General features: G+C 37.6%; 1 pseudogene; it reads right to left on the reverse strand.

Moving 5' to 3' along the window:
* LOC125418930 (SH3 domain-containing protein 1-like) overlaps nucleotides 1-20318 on the reverse strand; it is a 166584-nt pseudogene that overhangs the window by 70726 nt on the left and 75540 nt on the right.

Raw genomic sequence — 20318 nt, forward strand, 5'->3', positions numbered from 1 at the left:
AACAACCTTGTTTTATGTGGAATTTATCCCCCCAAAAAAAAAAAAAAAAAAGTGAATTCCAGTAATTTTGAATTACAAAGATTTTCTCACTTTAATATTTCGAACTTAGAAAATTTAAGGTATAGATATGAATTACTTGTTGCATTATCAATAATAACAACAACAACAATAATAATAAATATTTAACAAATTGCGAATAATAATAATAAATATTTAATAAATTGCTTGTGTATAATTCATTTGTTTCCTGTTGGTGTATGTACTCACCTTATCAAGTATGAAGTGGCTAAATGTTTAAAAAAAAAAAAAAGAAATTGATACATTTTTTAATACAGAATAATTAAAGACCAAGCCAATTTTTTTAAAGGAATATTTGAAGACCAAGACTTCGTTAATTTATTACAAATTGAAATTAATTAGTTAACATGGTTCCTAATGTATGAAAAACTATGGGTTTTCAGATTTAGAAATCCTTTGAATATTACACAAAGACTAAAATTATATGGGGATTACCACTACTTCAATATTATCAATTGAAAAATGGGTATCCAATGTGATGGTTTCCTTCAACAGGGAACGATAATACAAATAAAAAGAAAAATAATTGAGAGAATAAATTATCGCCTAATACACTAAATTCCTTTCATGGTTGGACTAACAAATTATGTGAAAACAATGTACTTATTTTCTATCTTTATAAATGACTAACGTATAGAATTTGAAAGACAATTTGCAGATTAAGACGGATCGCACACGTGACCGCCTAACAAATTGAAAAAAATAAAAGAAAAAAAATAAAATTGATTTGTATTCCTTCCATCCATCCCTAGAAATAACCTTCCTCCATGTGGATTCCGGTAACATTGATAAGGTCAACATCTGGAGATCAAGAAAACCAATAAGATGACATCATTCTATATTCTTCCATGACATATGCAACTGACACTATAAATAAATTAATAAATTAATTACAAATTTTCATGAAAACATAAAGACTTCTACTAGACTTTGATATTGTATTCAACGAATATAACTTAACGTATTAAACGAGAGTTGTTCAATTAGTAAACTATTTATATTTATATTTTGAAAGTTATAGATTTTAAGATTTGAAATATCGAATGAGAAAAAATCTTCCTTAAAGTTTGAAAATAAAAATCATTGTGAAAAATTGGAACGTAATGAAATAAATTATAAATGGAAAGTCTAAAATTAAAATTTTAAAAAAATATGGAAGCCATAATACATTAATCAATATATAATAAAATTAGCCACGGTAAAAAGTATATATATATTTACGAAAATATATTTACCAAAAATGCAATCAATCGTTCATTTTATCCTAAAAAAATGTTATACGTAGTGCAAACGTACTTCATACAAAGAGTTTGCTTTTATGTAAGATGACCAATTTCATGAAACTCTTAGATAGATAAAACAACGACAGAATTTACGCAAATGTCTATATCATAATTTAATGGAGCAGGTACCGTACTCCTGGGTACCGTAGTAGGATCCTAATTTAATCACTGGGTAATATTATTGAAACAGATTTGTAGGTCTTCTCTAACATTTAACACCGTACCAAGCACTTAACCTCCAATTTTAATTGAAGAACAGCTTAATTTATCATAAAAGATTCCTTGTTACTTAGCTAATAGAATTTGAAGAAATTCAACTATCCAACTATATGCACAACAGGTTACTAGATTCACAACAGGTTAATTTATCATAAAAGGTTTCTTTTACTCGGCCGGTTTAGTACATAGTGGGTGTGGGATAAAGATCTTTTGTACACATAATATTTTTGTTTCTATTTCTGTCCGCCAGTAATAATATGATTATAACGTCAACCCATATACAACTACAAACCCATATTTCGATGATATTGCTCGAGGAGTTGAGGTACAGCTTTTAGGATTTCGATATAACTAACTTACATATTAATAGCGGGGTTAGATCACCGACAATCTCCAAATCAATTAACCTGAGTATTTACGTGACATTAGTTTCAAAATATTCGTTGGTTTCACTAAGTAGCTACGTAGAAGCCTAGAAATAAAAATATATTTAAGGGCGTACAGAAAGAGGGGGAAAAAAACATTAAAAAAAAAGAAAAAAAGACTTACCCTACTTGTGGTTGACAATGAATGAGAAAGTCTGTGTTTAATAAGAAAGCTTTTAGATTTGAGTGGTGATTGTCAGTCAATGAGTCTAGTATTGATGGCTATAAATAGTGGAGCCACATTGAGCCACAAAACGCACCAAGCCATCATCCATTTGATAGCTAATCTATATAGAGTTTTTTCTTTTTCTGCTGGAAACAGTACATTTGAATAAGTTTTCTTTGTTGAACAATCATGGTGGTGATAAGCTCTGCAAAGCCTACAAAGTTGGCCCTGCAATTCATCTTTGATGAAAAAGTTTATGCGACACTCATTGCGACTGGTGAGAAGAAGTTGGAAGTTGAATATCTTCTGGATCTAGTTGACAACATCCTACTTACCGTCACCGATGTCCAGGTACATACATTAGAGAATTTCACTAAGCATGCCCTTGATATGCCTCATGGTATCAAAAGCATGCCTAAACAATTACACGTAATCCACATGTAATCCATCATCCAGTAGATTACATAATAATTGACCAGCATATCTTTAATACTGAAAATGTGGCTGTGTTTTATGGCAAATATATATATGTATATATACTCACACATATTTAGATACTTTAATTTAATTATTGCTTTTCTTAAGAATATTACTGGCTATTGGCACTTTATTTGGTTTATTTATTTTTGCTGAGTTACTGCAGCGCGAGGAACATGAGTTCGAATTCAGGCATCCCGGTTCCAATTTCAAGTCGCCGTCAAGTACATTGAAGAAGATTTCCTGCGAACTGGTTGCAACAAATTAAACCTCTTTCCAACCTTTCAAAATATAGTATATACTTATAAAAATTAATAATATATATTGCAGAATTACTTTCCAAGTTATATATGATGATCATTTCAAATCTAAAATATATGTAAATATATATACATATATGATGGTAAATTAGTGACGTGGAAAGTGGTATAAATTTCTATTTTTTTTAATTTATATATTTCAGTTTGAAACCCCCCCCCCCCCAAAAAAAAAAAAAAAAAAAAGGAAGAGAGAGAGAGAGAACTGTATATTATAGCGATCATTCTAATAATTGCTGCATCCTACGATGATTTGCAAAACATTTGGTTTATATGATTAAGAGGTGTATATATATATATATTATAATAATTAAATTAAACAAATATCAAATGAGGTGTAACTAATTAATTACAATGGCAGCAGATGGACCAAGGTGATGAAGTAAACATTGAGAAAACGGTGGTAGCAATAGTGAACTTGCTATCAAGCTATTCATTGGATGCAAAGCTGGTGCTGAGCCTCGCAGCTTTAGCAACGGAGTTCGGGGACTTCTGGCGACTCAGGAAGGACTTGACTCATAAGTCATCCTTACCGAAAGAATTCTGCTTGTCAATGGCAATCTTGAAGTTCGAATCTGGCTATCTGGTCGAGCGGAAAAAGCAGCCAGTGGTTGATGAGCTTAACAATCTCATCATGCTCATTTTGGAGGTCACCAAATCCATCTCTGAGTTGGAGAAGCTACGTAACAACTACACTAGTGCCAATGTACCAGGACTTCTACCAACTATCCAAAAGCATGTTTACGGGACTATTGCAAGTATTGTGGCTTGTGCAGCTCACATTGCATTTCTCAAAACCAATGAGTAAGATTTTTTTTATTTTTTATTATTATTATTAGAAATTTGGATACAAACAAGAATTAGTTGTCCCATTAAATGTGTACGATTATTCATGGTTTGCATTTTTCAGGGGCCAAACACAGAATCTATCGCAATGGACTGAGTATCTCGCATCTGTACACGAAGATCTCGAAAAACATAGACGAATTTGCGAGCAACAAAGTAATTGATTGTTTTCAATTATATCCTATATATTTAAATAGTTAATTTATAATGCCAATTAACTATTTATAATTAGCTAGCACCTGATGAGGGAATTAAACAATCTGTTTCATCCTCTTTATGTTATATACATATAAAAACAGAGCAAATAGAGGTGTACTGGAAACTCGTTAGCATATTGAGAAATCCATATCATGAATCTTCTCACGAGATAGTGGACATTCTGAAGATGCTGATTTCTACGGAGAATGATCCACATCTTCTTCATATCAATGACGGTTCCACTACTGTCGTATGTTCCGTTTTCTTAAGAATATGGCATTTTCTGATCAACTTCTAAATGCGATTTTTAGTTACATGTAATTGCTAACTTAGGATGATGATTTTGTTATCAAATTGGTAAATCAGGGAGCGAGTATCGACGTCCTCTCGAAGAAAGATGTGCTCTTGTTAATTTCAAGCTTAGACATTTCAAACGTGGACATTAAGAATCTTCAAAAGATTTATGAAGGAATCAAAGGCTACAAGCACTATAAGATGGTATGGATCCCAGTTGTGGAGCAGTGGACACCTGAACGACTCGATTTGTTTATCCAGTTGCGCGATCAAATGCCATGGTACACTGTACAAATGTTTTCATCACCCGTTGCAGGCATCAAGTTCATCAAGGAGGAGTGGCACTTCAACGGTAAACCTGTCGTCGTGTTGCTCAACCAACAAGGAGAGGTTGAAAACCCCAATGCACTCCCCTTGATCCGCCTTCGGGGAATGGACGCCTTTCCTTTCGCTAAGGCGGCCGAGGACGCCATACGCAATTTGGACAATTGGCTTCATCTAGTAGCAAATCACATCCATCTGAGCATGCAATCTTGGGTAAGTAGATATATTCATGCATGTCCTTGTGGAGACAGCCTATAGTAGCAATGTTCACATTGTTTCATTATGAGATTCAGGGTTTAATAACCCGAAGTAGAGATTCTCTCATTAGAGAAAAATCTTATATATCAAAACACACACACTCATATATATATATATATATATATATAAGGAGTTCAATACTAATTAATTTCTTATACAAATATATGTCAAACTAATCAAACTATCGTCAAGCAGATTGAAAAGGAAAAGTACATTTTCTTCTATGGAGGTACCGACCAACACTGGATCAAAAAGTTGCAAGGCTACATAAAAAGTATCGATCTTGGAAAATTTTTGAATGATGGAGGAGATGAAGGAAACAATACCATAGAGTCGGTTGAAGTCGGAGAGAGTGAGATACGCTTTTGGACCAACATAGAAAGCTTGCAGTTCATAAAGGAAGATGATGAGACACGCCGAGTACTCCAAAGGCTCATTTCCAATAAAACAGAGAATGGATGGGCTGTACTTGTTAAAGGTTCGACTGTGATAATCTCTGATCAGAGTGCGAAAATCTCGAGGGCCTTGAAGAAGCTGGTCATTAAACTTCAGAGCGAGGAGGAAAATAATTTTCATGAGGAAAATTTTGAAACTATATTCAAAGAGTACCACAAACAAGTGGCTGACATGTTTAGCCACTCTTGCCAGATTAATATTCCAAGCTCAGCTGCAAATATTATTCCAAAGAACATGAAATGCCTTGAATGCGGTCAAGTAATGGAGACATTCATCAGTTTTCGTTGCAACAAAAGTTTGACCACCAACACACAAAATTCATCTGCCGACTTTGTCAGGATCAAACCAAGGAATTTTAATGCTTGTTATCCTCCTTACCCTCGTTACCCTCCTTATCCTCCTTATCCTCCTTATCCTCCTTATCCTTGATCATGAGGAGAAATATTTTGCTCTGTGTCTGTCAGGTATTTCTTTGTGAATGGTATTTCACTACCTAAAGTAGCTAGGCATGCCTTACAGAGTAATTCGTCAGCAATGTGATCAAAATATGGACTTTCTACAAATAAATGGTCATCTTGGCTACGATGGCTATATGTATGTGCCACGGGATTAGCGTGGAAGTGTGTTTCTTTTTGTTTTTTTTTTTTTTTCTTTTGGGTCACGTTTGTTGTCATCGTATTTTCCTTTTGTGTCTTGGTTGGTCTTGTCTTCAGTATTTTACAGCTACGGCTGTATTGTTCTAGTACCTAAATTATTCTTGCTTTTCCAATAAAAATAATTCTTACCTCTTTCGCCTCTTTTTTTTTTTTTTTTTTTTTTTTTTTTTTTTTAATTTACTTTGTTTGGTTTAAATATTTGTCTGTATGATGAAAAGGACATCTATGGTTTTCGTTGTCTCATTATATCTATAAAAATATCTCTCAAAGTTTTATTTGCAATTGGCAAGGAAAACATGCCAATATATATATATATATATATATGGCATTCTGTGGGACAGAGAATAAGTAAAATTAGCATAGTAAGAAGCTTATGAAACGTCATCTGCTGCTGCTGATCCTAAACTGACAACATAGCAGCAGTCGCTTCTCTGCCAAGTGCCACAGTAGAAGATTTAAGATCAGCCAATCTTGCTTCAGCACTTTGAAGCTTCACAGCACTCTCTCCAGACATAGAAAGATCCCTAGATTTTGATCGACGCCTCAAAATTTCAGTTACCTGATAACAAGATATTAACTATGAATATGCAGTTTTCTACACCACTATTTACTCCAAAACTTGAGATTAGTAATTACCTGAGCCTCCACCTCCTGACGGAGTTTATCATAACGGTGAGCCAAGTGACGAGCATCTTCCAAAGGAGCTCCATTTATTTGTGTCCGTAATGGCTCACAAGCCTACAGATTTAAAACCTGTGGCACAATTAGAAACATAAAAAGAAACAGAGAAGATGAAACTTTAAAATAGTAGACAGTAATAAAATATATCCTACACTAATCACTTATTCCTTGTTAAAAACTAGTTTATCAAGTAGTTAGAATACATTCCTTACTGCAGTTAAAGAACAAAAGTATTATAAGCATGGTTAAAATCACTAACGTCCTCAGCACTCAATACAAATGGCCTTTGATGGAAGTAGTCCATCAACAAATGTAAAGTTTCACAGAAGTCGTTACAAGCCCTTTTACTTTTTTAAAACCCAAAAAGAAGGAAAAGGGAATAACATAACAAATAATTTGAAGTAGTACACATTCTGATGATATATAACACCACGTATAATATTGGGATTGTTTCACCAGCAAAGCGCAAAACTAGACTGAGAGAATCCTACTTTATATCCCTCCATCGTAGCATCTTTAATGACGAAAAATATAGCCGGATAGTAGAAAATGTAGCCACACAGACATCGAACATAAGTGATAAGTCTCTGTTCCTACAACCTAATAGGCATAAATATTGTCTTTTCATCTTTACAAAACACAAACTCTACTTTCTAGAGTTTCCCTGCCCTCCATTGAACCAAAAATTCCACTCCAAACTCTCGAGTCCAACACACAAACAAGTACAGGCTAAGAAACGCCCTAATTCAGAAATGCCAAAAGCAAATTTTGCCAAAACCGATTACTCAACTGTAAGAAGTCATAAAGCTAAGATATTGCTTGCTAGAACATATTAAAAAAATTAATAAGCAAGCAATAAAAGTTGTAGCTTTACAAAGCTCAAGAATTAGGTAAAGCTTAGAAAAAGCTTTATTCACTTCGGAAAGCGAGGAAAAAAAAGTCTAGAAACAGAAAAATCAGAAATGAAAATAGAAAATAGAATCAGCAGCACTTTTTTGTTGCTTTGCCACTTGGTCCCTGAGCTTGCTGGCTGAGAGACTTTTATGATGTGGTGTTCAATTTAATATCATTTATGAGATGATTCAAATGTGATAATAATCATTTTTATAACGTCGCAGTATTTTTATTGTGGTTATTTTCAAGGTTCAAAAGAGTAGTTTTTTGAAAAGCTATGAATAAAAAACTCATACCGAATGCAGTGGAATATTACAGAAATATTATTATAACCTAATTAATAATGGTAGAATAACCAAAATATTCACTAAATTTATTTACGAAATGATATAATGGATGATGTGGTAATATTTATATGGTTTGTCTTTTTTATTAACTTAGAAAAATGATGTTTGTCATCAGTGGTGATTGTTACCACTTTATATAGCAGTGGATCCCATATATATATAAGTAAAAATAGTCTAAATGGCAGTGGATCCCATGTATATATAAAAACCACATAAACATTGGATCCACTTTCATATAAATGGTAACAGTCACTACTTGTAACATATAGTGGTACTCTTAACTTAGTCATTTAAATATTTACTTTTTCATATTTAAATTATACGAATATGCCAATCAATATTAATATCTTTAATATGTATAATTTGTTAAATAAATTTAGTAACATAATTCTTTAAATGAATAAATATAACTAAATATAAACTAATCAAATAATAACACATCATTCATTGGTAAACATCTTGATCTTATTAGGCTTCTTGGTACCCCTGGCATTAATCTTATACAAGTAGTTAAGAAATTAAGATAAGTATATTTTATTCCTCTAAACTATACTATTTCTTACACTATCCCCGTACACAAAACTCTCAACATTCATTATTTCAGCTATTATTTTCCTACTAGTTAAATCCAATCATGCAGTTTCACCAATGAATTTGTTGAAATCAAACCTACATAATTCATTTAACTTTGTTTTATAAACTGTTTGATTTTATTTTATTTTACTCTTGGACAATATTTATGACTAGTTTTGTCAAATTTATAAGAGATAATTGTATTATTGATTGGACTAAACTCGCTAAACAATAATTGGAATTTATTTGATCACTTGAATCACTCTTTAACCTCAAAATCATCATGGTTTTCATGGTAAGGTGAATCCATGTTCTTAACATATCAAAACTCACTTTTTAATAACATATAATTATAATATATATGATGTAAAATTCATTCCATATAAACATATACATATAATATTATTTATTGAACAGAATCTTTGAGAAGTCCCCTAAGATACATGAAAGCTACATCAACATACGTACAGCAGGCCAACAGCCTTAGCCTGCATGCGTTCCTAAGATACAAAAGTTTTCTGCCATTCCGACAAACATCAACAACTAAAAACAAACAAGAAACACTAATAAAACAAAATATTAATTCAAAAAGAGAAGTCCGTTAACATAAACGGAAAACCATGACAATATATGACCAACAATATTAACGACGACGTCATAAATGTATAATAAAGAAAGTATTTTGAATTTCAAAATAAAACAAATAAAATACACGAAGAAGAACAAGAAGAAATTTAAAATACATACATATAATATATACATATATATATAAACTTGTGAGAAAGTCTAAACTAAATTTGTGTATTGAATTGGAAGGCTCAAAGATGGGGTTGAAACCCCATGTGATAATGGTTCCCTTACCATTCCAAGGCCATATTAAACCCTTCCTTTGCTTAGCACAGCTTCTCAACCAAACCGGCCTTTACATAACCTTCGTCAACACCCGCTATAACCATAAGCGCTTTTCCAATCTCTCAGCTTTCTCCCTGTAGTTCCCTAACCTCCATTTCGAGTCTATCTCCAATGGCATGCCAGACGAAGAGGACCATCCACGTCCCCTCACTTATGATTTCTTCTACGGCTTGAAGTACCAAGCTAAAGAACATTTGAAAGAGCTTACCGATACCCTTAGCCGGAGGTCAGAAAATGCTCAGTCGCTGCTGATCACATGTATCATCGTAGATGGAAGTGTATCTTTTCCTGTTGATGTGGTGGAGGAGTTGGGGATCCCTGTGATTTCCTTTTGTTGTCATAGTGCTCATTACTTGTTGGCATATATTTGTATCCCTAAACTCATTGAAGATGGCTAGCTTCCTTATCATGAAGGTTAGTATAATTATAATTTGTTTATTTTGTTATAATTAAGTTTATTTTGTTTTTATTTTAATTTTTTTATTATTATTATTTTGGTAGAAAAATTAGTGGCCGATGCTTTCTTAAAAAAAAAATATTGGTTTTGCTGTGTATATATATACACATAGTACACAATTCAAAAAGTATCGATTTTACTGTGTATGTGTACACAATGTATATAACAAAGCCAATATTTTTTTTCAAAAAGTATCAGCTTTGATATGATCTGCACTATTAAATTATTCGAAGTATGTATATATATTTTTGTTCACTTTGTGGGATTCAAGTTTACATCATTACTTATCTGATTCCAAAAGAAAAATGTGATTTACAAAGGTTTCCTTTTATTTATATTTTCTCATTTCTTTCGATTACCAATATCTATTTTATTCTTTCTATCCTCTCTTGTACATTCGTTTGTATTTTCTTATCATTTAATAAATTTCCATGCATTAATATAAATTTTTCTACCAAAAGTGTTTATATTTTTAATTTCAATACCAAACAAATGTTAGCTTAGAACAAATAAAAATACATAATTAACATATATATTACTTATGGTTCTGGAACATTATTACCAAAAAATTAAAGGAATATATTCTGGAACATGAGATAAAATTTTATAGAATATAATATAGTTCTCAAAATAACCGTTTGAGATTTTTTTTTTTTTAATTTTGTTTTGTTTTTATTTTTTTGGGTTCAAAGAAAGACACAAATTGTAGAATCAACATTGAAGTGGCTGGACTAGAACTAGAAGGTCGTTTGAGGCTCAAAGATCTACTAGACTTTTGCATGTTAAAAGACGGTAATGACCCTTCCTATCAGTTCTTTGTCAACGAGGCTCTGGCCATGACTCGATCATCAGGTGTTATACTCAACACCATTGATGATCTTGAAGCTCCATGCCTCCCCACCATTGCAAACGCCTGTGGTCAAGCTTACACAACGGACCCCTCCATGCACTTCTAAATTCCCGAATTGGACATAATCGCTCTCAACTAACGACATCGCACGGCTCTCTTTGGAAAACCAAACATGATTGCATGATGTGGCTTGATTCTTAGCCGTCTAGATCTGTTCTCTACGTCAGCTTTGGAAGTCTTGTCAAAACATCGTCGACCTAGCTTTTGGAGTTTTGGAATGGCTTGGATGACAATGGCTACTCTTTCCTGTGGGCTGTATGGCCGAATATGGTGGATGAAGAAAATAACAACAGCGTCGTTTCATTCCCTGAGGTGCTTGAAATCGGGCTAAAAGAAAGAGGGTATATAGTGGATTGGGCCCCACAAGAACGGGTCTTGGCCCACGATGCTGTGGGTGGGTTTCTAACCCATGGTGGTTGGAACTCAATCTTGGAGAGTATTTTTGTGGGAGTTCCTATGATTGGTTGGCCCAACTTGGGGGATCAGAGGGTTAATGTTGAATGTATTAGGAACGTGTGGAGAATTGGGGTTGAATTGGAGGCGTGTGACAAGTGGACCATATAGAGAACAATCAAGACATTGATGGGGGGAAGGGAGGAGTTTCAAAGGTCAGTGGATATATATATATATATATATACATACACAAAAGTTATCTATCGGGCACAACCTATGGTGGATGATTAGCATATATATACATATATGAATATTATATGCATGTAATGAGAATGGCATTTGCTATACTAAAATTAAGTATCGACTTAAATTTTATAGTGAGTTTGATATTTTGGAATGGGTAAGTTCTAAAACTCTTTTGTTTGGATCAAGTAAATATCTTATTAAGTAATTTGATATTCTTTAATCAAATCTAACAATAACCAAATTTGTTTCTAGGGAAAAAATATATATATATGTATATATTTATATCCACACATTACAAACCATAACTTCCTCTCTCATATGAGTTGAAATCGCAAATATAGATTGTTTTCCTGCTTAATGCCACACTGCCAGAAAGAATTTTGTTCTAATGAAACAAAATGGAACTATAATACACAAAAAGACAGGGATTATATAACTTTTAACAACACAAAAACTAGGAACAAAGTACAAGGTGGAGGGGCATCTCACAAGCTTGAACGTGCTATTTTGCTTGTTGGGGCTTTCTCTTCCCTTTCCACATAAGTAGAGGGGAACCATCTAGCCTTGCCGTTGCACTCGCCTTTTGACTCCATGAGGAGCTGTAACAGCCCTGACCACCCGCATCAAGATATTGTCCGCTTTGGGCTCCCACGTTGCTTCCTCGATTAAATGGTTCAGCCATAATACTTTAACTAAAGGAATAGTCTTGTTACGTAGCACCCGCTCCTCGCAATCCAAAACCTGCACTGGTTGCTCCACATACGAAAGATGTTCCATTAATTCTATGTCAGGAGTCTCGAGTACGTAAAAAGGGTCTGCAATATATTTCTATAGCATCGAAACATGAAACACGTTGTGCACTCGGGCTAGCTCTTCCGGTAATGCCAATCTATAAGCCACAGGGCCAATCCTCTCCGTAATTTCGTAAGGCCCAATATAACAAGGACCCAACTTACCTCGTCGACCAAAGCGTACTACTCCTTTCCATGGAGATAACTTTAGGAATACCCAATCTCCTACATCGAATTCCAAATCCTTCCCACGCACATCGGTGTAACTCTTCTGTCGATCTTGGGCAACCTTCAACCGATCTTTAATGATCTTCACCTTGTCCAAGGTCATCCGTAAATACTCAGATCCATCTGCATTATTCGTTGCAAGGAGTCTCTCTTCTCCTACCTCACTCTAGCACAAAGGTGTCCGACACTGCCTCCCATATAAAGCCTCATACGGGGACATCCCAATACTCACCTGATAACTGTTGTTATAGACAAATTTTATCAATGGCAATTGTTCATCCCAGCTACCGCAAAATTGCATAACACAAGACCTTAGCATGTCTTCTAATGTCTGAATAGTGCGCTCAGCTTGTCCATCAGATTGCGGGTGAAAGGTGGTGCTGTAGTTAAATCTTGCTCCTAGTGCATCAGCCAACTTCCGCCATACTCGTGAAGTAAAACGTGAATCTCGATCGGATACGATGGCTAGCGGTACTCCATGAAGACTCACAATACGTTGCACGAACAACTGGGCTAACTTCTCAGGTGAAAAACGTTCTCGTACCGGTAAGAAGTGTGCCGACTTGGTAAGATGATCAATGATCACCCAAACACCATCATATCTCGTGGGCGTAGAGGGAAGCTTGAACACAAAATCCATGTTGAGTTCTTCCCACTTCCACACTGGAATAGGTAAAGATTGGAGTAGTCCTGAAGGCTTCTGTCTTTCTACCTTTACTTGTTAACAAATTAAGCATTTTGATACAAAATTTACCACTTCTCTCTTCATGCCAATCCACCAATAATACTTAACAAGCGTTCGGTACATTTTGGTACTTCCAGGATGCATCGCATACATCGAGCTATGCGCCTCTTCTAAGATCTCCTTCTTGAGTTCTGGAATATCAGGAACACAAAGTCGTCCTTTATACACGAGGGCTCCATCCCTCCTTATGGAAAAATCCGGATCAAGACCTTCTTATACCTTGCTCTTAATTATTCTCAATTTAGGATCTTCCATTTGGGTCTCCAGTATACGATCCACCAACACCGATCGCACCTGAAAACTAGCCATAAGAATTCCCAAAGGATGCATATGCATTAACATCCCCATCTTTTTCAACTCCACCATGAGAGGTAGTTGGATGGCTTGGATGTGAGCAAGAGATCCAATAGCCTTCCTACTCAAAGCATTTGCCACTACATTCTCCTTGCCTGGGTGACAATCAATCACACAGTCATAATCCTTCAATAACTCCATCCATCTCCTTTGCCTCATATTTAATTCTTTTTAAGTGAAAATGTACTTGAGGCTTTTGTGGTCGGTATAAATTTGGCATGTGGCCCCATACAAGTAGTGCCTCCACTTTTTAGAGCAAAGACTACCGCTGCCAATTCTAAGTCATGTGTAGGGTAATTTTGTTCATGCTGCTTCAATTGCCGTGATGCGTACGCTACCACCCTTTGATTCTGCATTAGCATGCAACCCAACCCTTGATGGGATACATCACAATAGACTTCAAAACCTTCATTCCCATTAGGTAAAGTTAAGACAAGCGCGGATGTTAACCTTTGCTTCAATTCCTGAAAACTCTACTCACACCTGTCTGTCCAACTAAATTCAACCTTCTTTCGGGTTAAGTTATGAAGCGGTCCAGCAATTCTAGAAAACCCTTCTATAAAACGACGGTAATATCCCGCTAATCCAAGAAAACTTCGTACTTCCCTCACAGTAGTAGGGCGCTCCCAACTCAACACTGCCTTCACCTTATCAGGGTCCACATAGATGCCTTCGACTGACACGATATGTCCGAGAAAATCCACTTGATTTAACCAGAACTCACACTTATCGAATTTAGCATATAGTTGATGCTGCCTTAGAGTTTGGAGCACTCTTTTCAAATGCCTCACGTGCTCTTCTTGGCTCCTAGAATAGATTAGGATGTCATTTATAAATACAATGACAAAATGATCCAAGTACGGACGAAACACCTTGTTCATCAAATCCATAAAAGCTGCTGGGGCATTGGTGAGTCCAAATGACATCACTAGGAATTCATAATGTCCATACCTCGTCCTAAAGGCAGTCTTAGGAATGTCCGATTCTCGGATCCTTAACTGATGGTATCCAGATCTCAAGTCGATCTTGAAAAACATTTTGGCACCTTGGATTTGGTCAAATAGATCATCTATCCTTGGCAACGGATAGCGATTAGGGATGGTTACCTTATTAAGTTGTCAGTAGTCGATGCACAGTCTTAGACTACCATCTTTCTTCTTCACAAACAAAACTGAAGCTCCCCATGGCGATATGCTTGGTCTAATAAACCCCTTATCTACCAAATCTTGCAATTGGACCTTTAGCTCCCTTAACTCCGCTGGAGCCATCCGATACGGTGGTAGAGAAATAGGCACGGTACCCGAAATTAATTCAATGGGAAAGTCAACTTTCCTTTCCGGAGGCAGTCCTGGTAACTCCTTAGGAAACACATCCGAAAATCCCGCACAACGGGCATGTCTTCCAATCTGACCCCACTTACTCGGGTATCTATCACATGAGCTAAATACCCTTGGCAACCCTTATTCAGTAGCTTCTTGGCGGTGAGGGTAGATATCAATCTTGGCAAAGGCCTCCCAACTTCCCCACGGAATACCACTTTAGGCAAACCTGGCCTCCTGAATGTAACTTCTTTACTAAAACAATGTACGGATGCATGGTTCCTTGCCAACCAATCCATGCCCAAGATTACATCAAGTCCAGATAGATCCAACAGGATCAAATCCGCTTCCATCACTTGATCTTCAATGCAGAAGAAACACTCCTTGATCAACTGGCTGGGCCACAAGGATTCTCCTGCAGGAGTGGCTATTTCTAATAGGCAATCTAAAGGAGTAGGGGTCATACCGACCCGAGTGATAAATTCCCTTGAGATGAACGAATGTATTGCTCCCGGGTCTATAAGCATACGTGCGTCATTACCAAAAATATTCAAAGTACCTGTAACAACGTCAGGTGTGGTCCGGGCTTCTTGCTGCGTCATAGCAGACACTCGACCTTAACCTGTCTGCTGGGGCTTCCTTCCTCTACCTCGACTCAATCCTGCAGACGGTTGAGCCGATCCCGAAGAACCTCCTACTGCTTGACTTCCCTGGGAACTCTGACCCTGAAATATACTAGTATGCTGTGCTTGTCGACCTGCCCCTGGCATGCTGCCACTACCATAAGGGCATTCCCTCCTTATATGGCCTGGCTGCCCATACTGAAAACATAAACCATCCATCTGACACTGCCCGGAATGCTTCCTCTTACAAATTGGACAAATCCCCGTAGAACCAAAGTGTGATTGCTGATACGAGCTTGTATCCCCACTGATCGAATGGCGAGCTGTGTGGGGCATACGATAACTGCCTCTCCGCTGAAATCTGCCTGATGGGCTCGGTCCACCACTACCCGATGAGCCTGAACTATGGCTCTTCTTGGACGCTCCCTGGCTAGGTGCTCCACTATATGAACCTATCTACGCCTCGAGGGTTTGCACATCTCTACCTGTCTCTCTAGCTCCAGCGCTGCATCCCTGGCGGACTGATAAGTGGGATGTACTGATCCAGCAAGGGTGAGGGCTATGTTTTAATTCAAGCCATCTATGAATCTCACCTTCTTCCCATGATCGTCGGGAATCATGTGCATGCAGAATTCGGATAGTTCCCGAAACCTTCTCTCGTACTCGGACACATTCATGTTCCTCTGTAGTAGTTCCTCAAACTCTCTCCTTCTTGGCTCACGATAGGCAGGAAGACAATACTCGATAGTGAAGGCAACCTTAAACTGATCCCACGTATGCCTTCTATGAGTCTTTTCTACTTTCCACCACTTCCGGGCATCTCCTTCTAACATGAAACCGGAGATTCTCACCATATCCTCGTCGGGGCACTGCATCCCCTCTTCTAGGATCTTCTCCATGTTGGATAGCCAATTCATGGCTGCAGCTGGGCCTTAGCTTCCATCAAAATTCACGGCTCCCAAATGTCGAGCCTGATCCACGGACTGATTACTAGAGCTTGAACCTCCTAAGGCTCGAGTTAGTTGAGAGACAAGTTGCCTAAGGCTCGATCGACTCCCGGAACTCTCAGCCGAGTGTTCCGGAGTACTACGTGCATCCCGCCTACACATCGTAGTAAATTCTGAGGAAACAAACGAGAGTTTAGAAACAGAGACACTTAAGCACAATTACAAAAAGAGAGAAATTTACGAATGGGCTGTACAGCAATGCACAGTCCCTTAGGATTATAAGAACCTATGGTCTGATACCAACTATCAGGACCAGTCCAAAATTACTCACCGAAACCCTAGACAAGCCCTGATCCCAGGGAAACCCTACCGGACCCTCCAATGGAAAATCCGGCAGAACCTCCCCTAAGGGTTGGACTTACCACAATTTCCTGCTCTGAAAACACACTTCTATATTCATCCCCTCATTCCTCCCACAATACTACAAATTGATTCCACAATTTTTCAGCACTTCATAGGAATAACAGTAATCCAGTGCATAAATAATACATAAGTGTCCAGAACAGTATATAGAGCTTCATGAAGTACTATTTAACAGAGAATACAACAAAGATGAAAGAAATATTACAATTGAAATAAACGAATACAAAGGTACTTCTCAAACTATGATAGCGGCAGAGATTTGGTTCGCTCCGGAAGAACGTCTACCACCCCTTGCACCTAAGAGAACGAAATTTAAAAACGTGAGATGCTAATCATCTCAGTGAGTGACCCTATCTACTGAACACTTTTAATATTACTAATATAACAAATAAGGGAATTTAATTTAATACCGACAATTAAATAGATAATAAACTAATAAACCACTGAAAGTAATAATTTCTCTCAAAACCCTCACTATTCACTCCATTGGAAATGTTCCCTTTTTAAAACATTTTTACAAAACCCGATATTCGTAATTCCCGAAAACCAAGGGATCAAATAATTTATACAAAACCCGATATTTGTTTCCATCCAAAAATTTATACTTGACGCACCACACCATATACCAGTGATGCCCTCCGATACCCAGCGTCCCGAGCACCAACTGGTGGGAGATTAAAGAGAAAAACTTGCAAACGGCACTTCAGCGTCCCGACAGTACCGCTGCTGAAACCGTCATCCCGGCCAAGGAGGGGGGCGGCTGTGGCCAATATCAAACTTGCCTGCCCTCACCCCAATGGTAACTCACGAGAGACATAATAACTTGCGCGCTAACCACATATACACCGGAACACCAATACTATATGAGTGCGTCTAAAATAATTATTAAATTAATTATTACCGTACCGATTTTCCAAAATTACCGTGGGAAATATATCAGCTCTCAAATTTACCATCCCACATATTTTCCTTTAACATACCCGGTACGAAACCATCGATAACAACATAAAAATAATTTTTCTCACAACACGAGGTTCCACAAATAATATTCCACGGGCATAATTATAAAATTTAAATCACCAATTTAAACAAATAATTTCCTTAAAATATTTAAACCAATTATGCCCAAAAATAATATTAAAACCACATACGATTTATTACTGAAAATACCTTGCTCATGCATAATAAATAAAATTAAATCACAATAAAATAATAATTTTCCACAATTATAATTAAATTGCACCACATGAGCATAATTTCAAATATCAGTTAAACACCAATTAAATATAATTAATTGCCCAAAATATTTTTAAAGGTGGGTCACTCACCTTGAGCACGTATATCAGCTAAGATCCTCCGCAGGATCAACTCCACTATCCACACGTGCACCTAAAACATCCACAGTACACCAACCAAATATATTAATATTTTAATAGGGTAACCCCCAAATGGGTACCCGGGGAGCGAACACAAACGACAACTAAAATTGATGAGTAGTATACCGAATCGAAGCTTGAGTGACAAGGATCACAGATCCGATCTTACTTTCCGAAGATTGGATCCGCGGTGGCCGGAATCTCGCCGGAAAGCTTTCGGGATTCAACTCCTCAATTCTCCCAAACCGTTGCAAATTGGAGGAAAAGGATGCCGGATTTGGATTCAGGAGGTAGGAATTAGTGGAGAGGGACCGGCGGTGCAACTGGGTACTGCCGGAACAGTGATTTCCGGCGAGCCGCAGCGGTCACCGGCAACCGTCACCGGCAGCGGCGCGTCCGATGGCCGATGGTTGGGATTTTTGGGAGTTTTGTAGATCAAGGGGAGAGGGTTCCAACGGGACTGACGGTGAGGCAAACGGAGGCTGGACGGCGAAGAGATTAGGGTTTGAAGGTTTTCGGCACCTTGCCGGAAAATACTCCGATCCCAACGCATCGGAGGTCCGGTGGCCGTGAAATTTGGTGGGCTGGCCGGAAATGAGGAGGTGGTGAAGGGTGACTGGTGCATGTGGCCTAAAAATCACCGAAAATGGGTCAAACGGAGGTGGCCGGTGGTGGAGGGGAAAAATCGCTGTCGAGCTTTGCCGGATGCGCCTAGATTGAGCCGGCGAAGCTAGACGGCCATTTTTCCCCTCCACCACCGGCCACCACCGTTTGACCCATTTCCGGCCATTTATAGGCCACACATGCCAGTCACCCTCCACCACCTCCTCATTTCCGGCCAACCCACCAAATTTCACGGCCACCGGACCTCCGACGTGCGGGGATCAGAGTATTTTCCGGCGAGGCATCGAAAACCTTCAAACCCCGATCTCTTCGCCGTTCGGCCTCTGTTTGCCTCACCGCCAGTCCCATTGGAACCCTCGCTCCTCGATCTACAAAACCCCCAAAAATCTCAGCCATCGGCCACCGGACGCGCTGCCGCCGGTGACGGTTGCCAGTGACCGCGGCGACTCGCCAGAAATCATTGTTCCGGCGAGTACCCAGTTGCACCGCTGGTCCCTCTCCACTAATTCCGACCTCCTGAATCCAAATCCTGCATCCTTTTCCTCCAATTTGTGATGGTTTGGGAGAATTGAGGAGTTGAATCCCGAAAGCTTTCCGGCGAGATTCCAGCCACCTCGGGTCCGATCTCCGGGAAGTAAGACCGGATCCGTGATCCTCGTCACTCAAGCTTCGATTCGGTATACTACTCATCAATTTTAGTTGTCGTTTGTGTTCGCTCCTCGGGTACCCATTTGGGAGTTACCCGATTAAAATATTAATGTATTTGGTTGGTGTACTGTGGATGTTTTAGGTGCACGTATGGATAGTGGAGTTGATCCTGCGGAGGATCTTAGCTGATATATGCGCTCAAGGTGAGTGACCCACCTTTAAAAATATTTTGGGCGATTAATTATATTTAATTGGTGTTTAACTGATATTTGAAATTATGCTCATGTGGTGCAATTTAATTATAATTGTGGAAAATTATTATTTTATTGTGATTTAATTTTATTTATTACGCATGAGCAAGGTATTTTCAGTAATAAATCGTATGTGGTTTTAATATTATTTTTGGGCATAATTGGTTTAAATATTTTAAGGAAATTATTTGTTTAAATTGGTGATTTAAATTTTATAATTATGCCCATGGAATATTATTTGTGGAACCTCGTGTTATGAGAAAAATTATTTTTATATTGTTATCGATGGTTTCATACCGGGTATGTTAAAGGAAAATATGTGGGATGGTAAATTTGAGAGCTGATATATTTCCCACGGTAATTTTGGAAAATCAGTACGGTAATAATTAATTTAATAATTATTTTAGACGCACTCATACAGTATTGGTGTTCCGGTGTATATGTGGTTAGCGCGCAAGTTATTATGTCTCCCATGAGTTGCCATTGGACCGAGGGCAGGCAAGTTTAATATTGGCCACAGCCGCCCCCCTCCTTGTCCGGGATGACGATTTCAGCAGCGGTACTGTGGGGACGCTGAAG

The sequence above is a fragment of the Ziziphus jujuba genome, chromosome 6, assembly GCF_031755915.1.
Source record: "Ziziphus jujuba cultivar Dongzao chromosome 6, ASM3175591v1".
NCBI classification, from domain to species: domain Eukaryota; kingdom Viridiplantae; phylum Streptophyta; class Magnoliopsida; order Rosales; family Rhamnaceae; genus Ziziphus; species Ziziphus jujuba.